The following is a 14,850-nucleotide window of genomic DNA, read 5'->3' as shown; positions in this document are numbered from 1 at the left end:
AATTTTCAGGTATAGGCCTATTTATTTAGTAGCCTTACAGGATGTTTTCGTAAATCTAATATACCGTATATACGTATTGCTGAAGATAGTGTATTGAAAATTTTGAAAATATTCGCATGGAAATTATTTGTAAGGAAATGAATTAACAAAGCAACTACTGTTACATCATAAGCAAAAGATACGTGCCCATGTGTTGTACAAATGCCAGCTCAATAGCTTCAGCAGATTTCGAGAAAATAATTTAATATTCTGATGATAGGAAGTTGCTCACAAATATCACCTTAAAAGCATAATGCGATAAGAGTTTTGTTATGTAATATTAGTGACACTTAAAACAGATACAGTACCTAGGTAACTTTGCTTTGTACTGTAATATTGTTTTGATTAGTTTATTGATTACTTTTGTAAGGCTAAAGATACCATCAATATAAATTCCAACTTATGATTTCATACTCAATCTATTTCTTTGGAATATCACTTTCTTTATGAATTGTGTGTTTCATCCACTTAATATTATATTACTATGGAATTTAAGTGAATATTCCTTCTTAACTCTCTATTATGTTATTAAGATTTAAAACACAAGTGCAATATTAAGAAATCAGTGTTAGTACTTTTGTTTTACAGACAATATAGATATTATTAAACAGAAAGAAGACATATAAAAATAACGACATAAAATTTCACGTTCCGTTTGAAGTTTGTGCACAACTATTTTCTTAATCCAACAAGTTGCTTATTCATATACACAACCCTTCCTCTCTCCATACTTAGCGCTTGCTGCCCGCGCACGACGTCATGGTCAGAAAAATGCGCTTGCTTTGACATCACTGATGTAGTCGGTGCTACAAATAAACCCCTCTCCAATCAGCCTTAGTCACTTTGCAAGAGAAGTTTGGCCCTCCACTGTGAAAATAAATTCTAGCATGTAATATTATCGTAAAGTGTATGATACTAATATGATTGAGGGAACAATTTATATCGTATTTGATTCTATTCGTTGCACTTTAAATAGTGTATTTTGCCGTATATTTCTATTACGAATTATTAAAAATTAAGTTGGTTTACCTTTTTATTCGTTTCCTCCTGTATCCCTTCTTCAAGTTCTTCCTGAAAATATCTTGTGTACTTAGACTTCTGCAAATCTGGACGACGAACACAAAATGAAATAAAAATGAGGCGTCTCATTAAGCATTCCATGATTTGAAATCTTTAATCCCTCTGTACCTTCAGCTTGAATACTGCTTTGCTAAATTGCACTCGTGTTTAATTATTTTGCATAGCAGGGAAGTCATACTGAGGTATTTCATTATATCTGGAACATTATTAGTGGCACAAATTCAAAAGAGTTTATACCTGCAATAACATTCATTCCTTCCTTCCTATTCAGAGTTACATCTTCTTGCTTTTAATCTTTTAATTTGTACTTCTGTAACGTCTTCCTCCACTATTTACGTACCTTATTCCGATTTAATACAGCATAAAATTGAATCTGTCAAGAATGGAGTATGAGAGAAAATAAAAGCTTATTCTTCTAGCAATTAGACATTTAATCTGCATAGTCCGATGAATAGATGCATTGTATAAGTACTTCAAAATCAATATAAAATCCAAGAAAAATAGTGAATGTTTGAAGGACACGAGCGCAAACGTAAGTGCAGATGTACAGACTACACTCAGAATTCTGTATGGTGAAAGTCTGAAATGTTTTTATTTTATGTTTCTCGGATGTGGGCAAGAAAGGCATATAGATTAGGAAACGTGTGAATGTTCAGTTGTCACTTGATTCTTGTGAAACTATGCACATTCTTTATAGTCGGCCAAGACACTGTGAAGTCACTTCGTAACAGTCAGCGTTTAGTATCTACGAAAATTACAATTATAGAAGTCACGATTGAAACAAAATCACTGCTAAGTCCAAAATTTGATTCAATGGCTTCCCTTTTACATGAAGCTTAATATTATAAGAAGTAACACATGTTTCGATACTTAAACATTTTTATTAACATTCCTACAAAAGTCGACCTGGTTGGCGAGTTGGTATAGCGTTGGCCTTCTATGCCCAAGGTTGCGGGTTCGATCCCGGGCCAGGTCGATGGCATTTAAGTGTGCTTAAATGCGACAGGCTCATGTCAGTTGGCTTACTGGCATGTAAAAGAACTCCTGCGGGACAAAATTCCGGCACATCAGGCGACGCTGATATAACCTCTGCAGTTGCGAGCGTCGTTAAATAAAACATAACATTTTAACATTAATACAAATACTCGCGCAAAACTCTATCACAGAAATGCATAAAACAAAAGGTAATTAAGTAAAATTAAGCTTACGTTTAAAGTTTCCAAAAGAAATGTATCAGATTTAAATATTGTGAAAGTAAACAATGTCTTCTTTCCTTTTTTTAAGCGAATACTTTTCTCCAATTTATTAATTTATATTGTAATTACTACTAGACTGATCAACATTCACTGCTTTTCTTTAGAGAAAAATGAGCTGACATTATTCATTCATTCAAGAGCATTAACAATAGTAAGCCTGTATCACATAAAAGTTTTTTTCAATGAAGAAAACTATATACTTTTTAAATAAATTTATGAGGCTGTTTTATATTTTTTTTTCAGTATTGCTTCTTAAAGAGCATAAAATGTACTTCCATGGTCGCAGTTTTAAACATTTTCAAACTTAACCTTTGATACATTTTAAAGTCGGTATCAAATTAGCGTGACTTATTTTTACTTCATCATATTAGCCCTACTTGACACTAGTGATTTTTATTCTCTAAATTCATTGTGTTCTATTGATCTTTTACAAATTTTATTTCTATTAGTACTCTGTCAGTTAACGGACTTCAGATTATCTACAGTCTTATTTCTATTTATTAGTTTAGTATATGATTATGTCTCGTGACAAGAATATTGTACGAAATGGAAATACAAAAATTGGAAATTTATCCTTCGAAAAGGAGGAAAAATTCAAATACCTGGGAGCAACAGTAACAAATATAAATGATACTCGGGAGGAAATTAAACACAGAATAAATATGGGAAATGCCTGTTATCATTCGGTTGAGAAGCTTTTATCATCCAGTCTGCTGTCAAAAAATCTGAAAGTTAGAATTTATAAAACAGTTATATTACCGGTTGTTTTTTATGGTTGTGAAACTTGGACTCTCACTTTGAGAGAGGAACATAAGTTAAGGGTGTCTGAGAATAAGCTGCTTCAGAAAATATTTGGGGCTAAGAGGGATGAAGTTACAGGAGAATGGAGAAAGTTACACAACGCAGAACTGCACGCATTGTATTCTTCACCAGACATATCTAGGAACATTAAATCCAGACGTTTGAGATGGGCAGGGCATGTAGCACGTATGGGCGAATCCAGAAATGCATATACAGTGTTAGTTGGGAGGCCGGAGGGAAAAAGACCTTTGGAGAGGCTGAGATGTAGATGGGAGGATAATAATAAAATGGATTTGAGGGAGGTGGGATATGATGATAGAGACTGGATTGGTCTTGCTCAGGATAGGGACCAATGGCGGGCTTATGTGAGGGCGGCAATGAACCTCCGGGTTCCTTAAAAGCCAGTAAGTAAGTAAGAAATACACCACAACAGTATCAAACTTTTCCATGTTTATTCTATTGTCTTGAATGGATCTGTACTTCAGACTTGTCATCAGACGCTTTCTTAAACGAATTCTTTTCGATTGCAGCAGATATTTTTATTGAAACTAGTGAAAGCAGAGTAATTTGTAATATTCGTCTTATCTTCTTTCGCAGTTGCACAGTATATAATTTTCATGTACGTGATCAGAAATTACCTTTGGATTCATTTCACATTTTCAATTACATAATAACCTTTTAAAATTACATTGGCTTTTCAGGTGCTGACATCTATGAGGATAATGAGAACTGTTGGAGAGATAATGTTAGGGAAACATGGGCTTAAATACTAGGGAAGTCTGCCACCCTACCTCATCTTCCACTATACATGTTCCGTGATATGCCGTGTAATGAATTACAGACCATTAGGTAAGATGTAAGCGGAGGGATAAATTCACTCTTGAGCAGTCTTGGAAGTAGAGAGAACTCCTGGAATTAGGCAGGCAACTTGAAGGAAATAAAACTAAGATCCGTAAATATTTACCAACATTGCTGTTAAACGCAAAGGGGTGGTAGTTTCCATTAGAGTGTTTGTGCTCAGAGGGAAATGGATCTCTCTCTCTCCAGTGTGTAATCAAAATGTAAGTTACTAAGTTCGGATAGTAGTTATTAAATAAGTCCGGTCGAAATTCAGTAGCTTTTATTGTAATATTTTTAATTACGTCGGAAATACTAGCAACCACGATGAAAGTCACGATGCATAATATTGGATTTAAACCCCTTTTAATAGTTTGGACACAGATAAATACTGTAAATGAATAGTGGTCTGAGTACAAAGTTGTATGATACAAAAAGAATTGCATCGAAAAGTGTAAAGTTTCCCGCTCTAAAACTATTATGTACCAGGATGAGAATTATCCATAATAAAGAAAAAATATATCAAGGAGAATATTTTATTTGAAGACGTGTGCGCAAAAACGGTCTAAGCCTCGTTTTTTTAAGAGTGGAAAGAAGTAGAAGTTTAAAAATTGCATAATTTCACCCAGAGCAATAAACTCAAGAAAATTGATGGGACATATTTGATCACCACGATGCTTTATATTGTTAGACCACTCATATTAGTTAGTTTCACTTGCAGCCAAGAGGTAGGAGCACTAACCTTAAAGTTTTCCATTTTCAATTTTTATGTACGAATTTTCACTTATAAATTTCCGATTTGTCAGTTCCAACAGTTTTTTTTGTAAAGCTTGGTTGTGAATTGAAAAGAGAAACACCAACTTCACAATTTAAAAGTTTTGTGTATTTACATGAGAAAATCAAATGGTGATAAATTTAGCTTAAAACATATGAGGGGCTGAGAACAAAAAGCAGGTAAGTGACGGAAATCTAGTTTTGAGGAAATTACAGTTAGTTCTACATGCAAAGACATATTATACACTAGTTTGGTGAAATGATGCCCATAGAGCAGCAATGCACAGTGTGATCACTTACCTGATTTTATCCCAAAGAAACATCTTTTTCGGCTATCACAACACGCACTTACCTCATTTTTTTTAATAATGTCACTTACCTGCTTTTTGTTCTAAGCCCCTCATATACGGTCTTACTAATAAAAACTCTATATACAGACGTATAACTGTCTTATACTTATACAATGAGTAGCTCGTTTATAAGTCGTGTGAAAATTCCTTACTAATAATCACTACATACGTCGTGTATAACAGTATAACTGTTACACAGCTACGTCATAGTTTCGTCATTACTTCGTTACGAAAGGTAATAGAATATCTGAGGTTCTCTATTGCATCCAGTAGAGCGCTCTAGTGTGGCGTGTTAAATATGATAGCACAACTGGCTTTAATCGATTACCACACTACATTTTGGTCAAAGAGTACAGGCTACAGCAATATTATTCTAATAATTCTATGATCTTTGGTTTGTTCTTCTGTGGTTACAAGGCAACCATCATCATAAAATGACAGTCGATACGAACAGCTGTTAGAGGGGCGGCCATTTTTTCGCTATATACAACGCTTAAACAAGGGGTTTCGTGTATATAACTACTTCAAAGGAATTCCCATTGTATAGTTACAGACTATTTATACGTCCATAGCGTATTCACGGTTTATTAGTAAAGTTTTCTGTCTCAACTCTGCATAAGCCTCGTATAAAAACTATACACTGTTTATTAGTAAGACTGATACTGTAAAAAACATGTGAAATATGACGGCAAAATGTCGATCAAGAAGATCGCTATATTTATTTATTTATTTACTTACTTATTACTTACTTACTCCGGTGTAGTTAAGGCCATCTTGTCCGAACGTTGAATGTTTTAAATGTAAGAAGTTGCCGAAACAGTTTCTGAAATAATTACCGTATTTACTAGCATATTGGACCCGTTTTTTTCTCTTTTTAATGAAAAAAGTATGGCGTGGTCTTAAATGCGCATATGTAAAAAATTAATAAGGAATTACAATTTTTAAAGTTAGGTAAGAGTAGGCACAAATATAACATTACTTAAAAAATATCGGTACATTTTCTCCGAGAAATTGGTCACATTCAGTTTAAATGACACAGAATAACTCGCTCACTTATTGCTCATTTTTACATTCGCACCTGACATTGATCGTTTTCTATGAATGACTGACTTCGAAAGTACGGTATGCGAAAACCGATACCATCAGTAGAAGAAAAATATAATTTATCTCTGTCTGTTCTGTGACAATGAACGAACTAATTGGACAGAGAGTACGGTAGGTAGTTTGAGGATAAACAGAGATGTTCCTCTTTTTCAGGGCGGAGACAGTGGAGAAGTAATGGGACAGAGGATGGTTCCAATCTTTCCATGAGCATTTGTGGTTGATAATGTATAGGCCTACTACTGTGCAAAAGTCTTAGGGTGCTATGCATAAACATTTCGCTAGCCCGCGCTACGAGCGTGCTAAACTAGTCCCGGCTATCGAGTGAATACTTGTACAGGATTCGTATCATATCATATCGTATCATATCATATCATATATCATATCATATCATATTATATCATATCATATATCATATCGTATCGTATCATATCATATATCATATCATATCGTATCATATCATATAACATATCATATCATATATCGTATCATATCATATATCGTATCATATATATCGTATCATATCATCATATCATATATCATATCATATAACATATCATATCATATCACATCATATCATATATCATATATCATATATATCATATCATATATCACGTCATATCACATCATATCATATATCATATCACATCATATCACATCACATCACATATATCATATCATATATCATATCATATCATATCATATCATATCATATATCATATATCATATCATATATAATATCATATCGCTGGCATGGTTTATGAAAACGAAAAACGTTAGTTCGCTGATCATCCACCGGAAGCCCGCGCTAAGAATGTCTACGAATATGGCTCATAGAAACTAAAGCCTCGTATTGTACATATGTCGAAGATTTCTAATAAGCTTATGCGGTTATATGACATATTTTTACATTTTGCTCTGAAAAGTATAGGGGTATCTTATATTCGAGGGAGTCTAATAAGCGAATAAATACTGCATCATTCCGTTATTATTCAGTATGCAATGAGATAGTTCATGCGCTATTCGAATTATAATTGCATATTAAATACTGTAAATTTTATTGCGTATCTTACGAATTTTATTTACATTTCAGTGTCCGCTTCCAATCCACTCCCGAATCCATTTTTCCGAAACAAAAATCCCGAAAGCCTAATTTACGGAATGGACATCTTCCCGAATCGTTTATCTCGAATCTACTTTGCAGCTTTTCTTCCTAGAAATGTTCACGTTCCGATAGCAGTCTTTAAACACGTGAAGAAATTTATGTAACTCATTTTTTTATATTTTCTCCAGGATTTAGTTCAGGATGTTCGTCTGCCATACGTTTCAGGTTTGCTTCTACAATTTCAGCACGTGTCTTCTCTATTCAGTGCATGAGAACGTGTAGGGTGTACGTCGCCTTTCATAACTCTTAAGGCTGGTTCACAATAAACCGGGAACGGAAACGAGAACGAGAACGGAATTGTTAAAAATATATTTAAATGTGAGCATTCACAATTAACTATTGTGAATGCTGACATTAAAATACATTTATTTTAACAATATTTCCGTTCTCGTTGTTTCCGTTCCCAGTTTATTGTGAACCAGCCTTTACTCTTGTACCATGGCTTACCGTAATGTCTTTTGCATTACACTCCCTCCGTTCCAGTTTCTTATAATCAAAGCAAGTTTGTTCTGTCCCATTTCTAATTTTATAATAAATGTAAAAATTTGATAATACCTTATTCCCTTTTTTTCCCCGTAAGTTACAATTTTAGGTCCGTTGTCCTCTTCAACTTTTAGCATTGTGTTACGTTTACTTGAAGATTTGGAAATGTTGATTTTGTGAAATTCGTAGCAACATTAAGACATTGCTTATGTATTATGCTACTATAGAAACTTACAAACCAGTCCACTAAGTCTTATGGCTAACACAATTTCAGGAGGTTCCAGAGAGATTTAAAAAAAAAAAACTTACATGGCGAGAAGTACCTTCTATTGGGTAGTTCTGGTGAAGGTGAAGAGAATTAAAATCGGGTAATCGTGTTCGGAACATGTCAAAATTCAGAAATATTCCAAAATTCACCTTTTGTTTCTCGATAGAACGTTCAAAGTGAGTCCTATTATATTTACACAATTTTTCAAAATAACAGGAATAGTAAACAAAGTATCTCACAACTGTGAAAGTTTTATTAGGCTGCATGAGATACATTGAATATAATTCTCGCTGTAGACGTCCTCTTCTAAAATAGTATTCTAATACAGACAGCAATAAAATTATTCACCTTGTCATTAACTCTTAATTCTTTTGGAATTTTTGTTTCGGGCAAAGACATTCGGGAAATGGATTCGGGATGAGTTTTTTGGGAGAATGGGTATATTCGGGAAAATTGATTCGAGAATATGTCCTCAAATCGTCCGCGTCGCATTCTGGAAATAGTCCTAATAAATGTCACTACAGGATCTGAGCTTCCTAGATAAATTTTCTTGCTACTATGTATAGTCCCGTCGCTCTAATTTCCGGCAGCCAATCGCGTTGCAGGTCAGCTAAATTTAAACGTGTGCGTCTTCTGATTCGCTGAGGAAGACTTTATTCATTTCTTAAGGCTCGATAAATACTAATATAAACACCCGCCATTTTGGCTCTTTCGTTGTCGTTCGGAGAAAGCACACGAAGACGTTATTTTCCGCTCAATTATTTGCTGAATTACAGTGCGTTTGATTTATTATCATAGGAGCTACGATATGATAATGTTTAACGGTGTGGCAAATAGATTCCTCGTATGGTAGCTCGGCAATGAAAGAATAAAAATAATAATAATAATAATAATGATTTATTTTAGCTGGCAGAGTTAAGGCCGTAAGGCCTTCTCTTCCACTCAACCAGCAAAAAGTGTATATACATATGCATGAACTTACAAAGAATCCAACAATTTGATTTAGATGAGAGTTACATGTATACAAAAGTTATTTACAAATTAAACAACAAAATACTATGAACTATTAATTAAACACTGAAATAAACTGTGTAGCAGAATTAAACTAAAATACATAGAATGCTAATATATTTCAAATAATATTAGATAATAGAAAGAGATTATTACGAGACAATTAAAATACAGCACAATCAGGATGATGTCTAAAGAAAAAAGTAACATTATAGTCAGTGATAGTTTAAATCAGTATGATTGGAGTGAAATGCTAATAAGGTTATCTTTTAAGCTGTTCTTAAAGGTGTTTATTGTCTTGCAGCCCCTAATACTTTGTGACAAGGAATTCCATTGACGCGAGGTGGATATTGTAAAAGATGATGAATAACAAGATGTTCTATGAAGAGGTATACTTAGCGTGCCACAGATAAGTGATCTGGTATTTACGTCGTGGTTAGAGTATAGATAAGAGAAACGAGACGAAAGGTAATTTGGTGTTGAAGTGTGCAGAATTCGAAACAGTAAAGACAAACGATACTACCTACCTAGACTTTATAGAGCCTTCACATCCTAAGACGTAAGCAAAGAGGAGGAGTCACGCCGGGAATAACAGCGTCGCGACTATAGCTCGAGAATGTATCAGTAATCTCATATCCTTCCGTGACATTACCTATAATAAACAGAAAGCAGTCTTGAGAATTGAGTCTATTCTTCATGTCGTTTCTGGCAAGAGTCGTGAAATGCTACGCTACACGATCTTCAAAGATCGAAGTGTGACAAACAAAATTTGCCACCGATAATTGTAAATAATACTACTATTCCATACAGTACGACTGTGAAGAACCTTGGCATTTATATGGGTTGTCACCTGGAATGGAATGAACAAGTGAATCACACTTCCAAAAAAATATTTTCCATTATTCACTCATTAAAGCGACTGAAGCACTTTCTTCCTGATAAATTAAAACTAATCCTTGTACAAACACTCGTGATGCCACACTTTGACTACTGCGATATTATATTAAGTAACCTAAATGCAAATTTGAGCAGCAGGCTACAACTTGTGCATAATGCGTGCGTCCGTTATATTTGTAATATTCGTAAGTATGATCATGTTTCCTCGTCTTTCCAAACTCTGTCTTGGCAAAGGCTAAGCGATCGACGAGCCCTGCATTCTCTTGTTCTCTTATTTCAAATTCTGCGCACCGCTACCCCAATCTATTTGGCTTTTTCGTTTTCAAAATTTATCCGCATATCATCAGCTAAGTACAAGATCTCATCATAACAATTTACTCATTATACCCTACCACAAGACATCTTTATATTCTTCATCCTATACAGTTTCAGTTGCTAGAAATTGGAACTCGCTTCCGAGTGATATAAGGGGTTGTTGGACAATAACTTCATTTAGGTCAAAATTACATAAATTCTTACTTAACAGATTAATTGCTGATTAATATTTGTTACTTATAATGAAACTAACATCTGTCCATTCTTATTATTATTATTATCATTATCATTAATTTCTCTAAATATATTTACAAAACCTCTAATGGCAATTACATTAATATTCTCATTATAGAAATAGAAATATATATATATATATATATATATATATATATATATATATATTCTCCCTGTAACATAGTCCTAGTAAGCTTATATTAAATTAATTTTCATCATTTTACTAGCTATCTCAAATATTAAATTAATTATAATTCATTGAATTAAATTAGCTCATAAATTAAGTTACTACTTTACCTTATAGATTTATCTAAATTTAAATAAATGTGTAGTGAAGAATATTGCTGGAGAACCTTTTAAGTGTAGTGTAAATATTTGTAATTTAAATTTATGTATTATATTGATTAAGGCTGGTTGAGTGGAAGAGAAGACCTTATGGCCTTAACTCTGCCAGCGAAAATAAAGCATTATTATTATTATTATTATTATTATTATTATTATTATTATTATTATTATTATCTCAAAATTATTGGTGCAATGTTAACAGTTATTTATCCTTTGTAATTACGTTGTCCATTTCCTAATCTTGAGGAAAAGAGTTAGAAGACATTTGGAAAGCGAGAGATCATGGCTTTATTCAAATATTGTATTACTGTCTCAACTTAGCCGGCTTGAAATTTTTATTATAAATATTGATATTATTATTTATTACTATTGTCTGTTATTAAGTGATAGCAGCACCTCTGCAGTTGTTAAAATGACGACATTACACAACGTAGGAATCGGTGAACACAGATATCCTACAGCCGTATCAGCGAGTGCAATGCAGCCCTTTGTGGCCAGATATTGCACATGCCCCGTGTACGTTGGCGAGAGGAATGCCGTTTGGATTAACACGTTTGTGGAAGGAGATAAATGGAGGGATTATTGTACCGGCCTTAACTGGGAATGCTCAAATTTAATCTACTTAGGTTTAGATTACTGGTACAAACACTACAATCATCGGCAATGCACTATGAAAGTGTATCCATACTTGAACATGTGGCTGCCACGTACGCGGACTCTGCTTCTATGAGTGATTCGCCACACAATGGGCGTACCGCGACTATCCTAAATAGACACGATATCAATGGGGTGCTGGATTGCAAAGACGTATGTATCGGTTCTTTAATCCTTAATACTCGTATTGAATAATAATTTAGGGCCATATTCATAGACATTCTTAGCGCGGGCTTCCGGTGGATGATAAGCGAACTAACGTTTTTTCGTATTCATAAACCAGTGTTAGCGATATGATATGATATGATATGATATGATATGATATGATATGATATGATATGATATGATATGATATGATATGATATATGATATGATGTGATGTGACATGACATGACATGACATGATATATATGATATGATATGATATGATATATGATATGATATATGATATGATATGTGATATGATATGATATGATATATGATATATAATATGATATATATGTGACGTGACGTGACGTGGCGTGGCGTGGCGTGGCGTGACGTGACGTGATATATGATACGATACGATACGATACGATATGATATGATATGATATGATATGATATGATATGATATGATATGATATGATATGATATGATATGATATGATATGATATGATATGATATGAATCCTGTACAAGTAAATAGTCGATAGCCGGGGCTAGTTTAGCACGCTCATAGCGCGGGCTAGCGAAATGTCTATGAATAGCACCCTAGAGTTTTAAGTCCGTCCATTAATCTTTAATTTTATTCCAAAACCCTCGTAACTCAAGAAAATATGTATATTTTTCAGTAAGGAAAAAATATTAATGAAGCTTAAGCAGGTCCTTTCACAAAATATAACTACCAAAACACCGCATTAACAATTAACCAGATTTTGTGTTAAGGGGAGAGGACGGTATAATTTGATTTTTTCCTAATTGATGCACATTTTTCATTGTTTGTATATAGAAATATTGTTTCAACGAACTTAAATTCGGTATATATATATATATATATATATATATATATATATATATATATGTATGTATGTATGTATGTGTGTAATTTGAAAAAAAAAAATTGCAGGATGCAGTAATTCAATAAATTGGAAATATGTCAGCCATTTTCGAAGGTAAATTCAAAATCTCTTCGAAATTTTACTCTTTAAAATATTCTTTAAAATATCTCTAACATAATTTTCACATTGGCTTTTAAAATTTTAAGATAAACTATTACACCTTAAGAATGAATTTTACAAGTATTTTTTATAGAAATATGGAGGGATATTTTTCAAATACAACAAAGTAATAATTTTTATTCCACAGAAAAGATTTCTAATAACCTAAAGAACGTGTGTTCCAAATATCATGCATGTAGCATTAATAGTTCCGAAGATATGTAACTTTTTGTATGAGAATAAAGCAAGGTATTAAACTGTAGGGGAATTTAGTCATAGTTCAGTGTCATTAAAAAAAACCTGTGCACCAGAATTTCAAACATGACGTCACTGCAGCTGTAAAAGTCATAAATTAGCATTTAATGTAATGTAATATATTTTTCACATATCAAAGATTATTTCAAAGCAGAGAAATAAATAAACATATAATGCACTTGTTTACCATGTTTAAGCCTTCAGCAGTCGCGCCTAACTTTGTAACATTAAGAGTCGCGAGGGTGTTATTGTCACCCCAAATGTAATGGGTTCTTATGGGCTATTTTTTAGTGAAGAATGAAAATATCTCTATTATTTATAGAACTATATATAATTCTTTAATACCCCTCACAATGTTATAATTAATGTGTAGTAATGGTAATATTTCAATATCAGTTCACATGTAATATTCGAAAGTCTATTCACTTCTAATCATAATTTACTTTATGCTCGACCATGCCGAAATGTAGCAATTATACACCTGGTAGCAGTCCTTTAATGCATGTCATTAAAGTACAGGTGTTCAGCCAATGACAACTCAGCTTACAGGTGTTCAGCCAATGACAAGTCAGCTTTGTACCGTTATAAAACCGCAAGTATCGAATATTCTGGGATATGCAATCGAAAGAGAATTAGCGAAAAGTCACGGAGGCTGGAAATCCAATACAGTCGCAGAAGGTTATGTTCTGTTACTATAATAATTAGCGTTAATTATAAATAATATTCAAATAAATTCAATTTGTCATCTCGTTTTTCAATATCGAATTCAATAATCAAAGTTATATCAAGTTTAACGGGATTACATCAAGGTCAATTACATTATTGTTCCTCGGAAAAAATCAATACTTTCGCGTCTGCGCACATCTCACAATTCACGACCTAGAACAAGATCACTTCCGTTCTTGTCAGATACAAATAAAATGTATACTTCTGAATAATTTCAAGTTATAAATATGGTCGAGCAAAAAATGTCGTATGAAACCTGCCTATAATGGTAATTAAGACGCTCGTATGAATATTATGAAACTCCGCTTGCGCTCGTTTCAAAAACATCCATACTTGCGTCTTAATTACTATCATTATAGGCTCGTTGCATAATGTACTATTTTTAGCTTCGTTTCCAGATCACTTTTTTATTTTTCTGTGCTCACAGTCACTACATAACATCCATTGTTATTATTTGTTGCATAAGTGTGGTCAGTTTAGTCCCTGTCACTATTTGCAATAGGAGCATTCTTGTAACACTTCGTCACTTGTGAACAAAACATCGATTATAGTTACGTTAGTTTCACATTAAACCCTCGATTTACACCTAGTTGGCATTTTATATACTTCATGAGTAATAACCACTGAATATCTCCACTGTTCCTTCTACATATGAATATATGGAGCCATTATCATGTCTAGATGTAATAAATCATTAATGCGCCTTAAAAATAAAATACTTTCACTAATCTAATCATCGACCCTCGTCATCGTGGTTCTTTTATATGATAGAAATAATTTATAAACCTCATCTCTAATTCCTATTACATATAATTATTCTTGATGTATCTGATGATTAACCATATCGAATGATTTTAAAAAATCCACGAATTTTTGTGATCATTTGTTTCCTGTGTCTAATTTCTACAGGGACATAATTTTATTTTTACTTCAATTTTTATTGTACCTGAGTTTTTGAATGTACTTCACTCCCACCCCCTCTACTAGTAAACTGGTAATTGGAATTAGGTACAATAGTTTATAATGCGATAATATGCACAAAAGAACTGAAGCCTGTATCGAA

The 14,850-nt window shown here is 33.3% G+C and overlaps 1 protein-coding gene across 1 annotated transcript in view; it reads left to right on the top strand.

Annotated features, from left to right (window-relative positions):
• The window catches only part of LOC138707451 (cell adhesion molecule Dscam2-like), a 1,157,632-nt gene that overhangs the window by 417,159 nt on the left and 725,623 nt on the right, over window positions 1-14,850 (top strand). The gene's annotated exons all lie outside the window — the stretch shown is intronic.

This window comes from Periplaneta americana, chromosome 10 (genome assembly GCF_040183065.1).
Source record: "Periplaneta americana isolate PAMFEO1 chromosome 10, P.americana_PAMFEO1_priV1, whole genome shotgun sequence".
Taxonomy (NCBI): domain Eukaryota; kingdom Metazoa; phylum Arthropoda; class Insecta; order Blattodea; family Blattidae; genus Periplaneta; species Periplaneta americana.
This window is presented reverse-complemented; position numbering and strand designations above follow the sequence as displayed.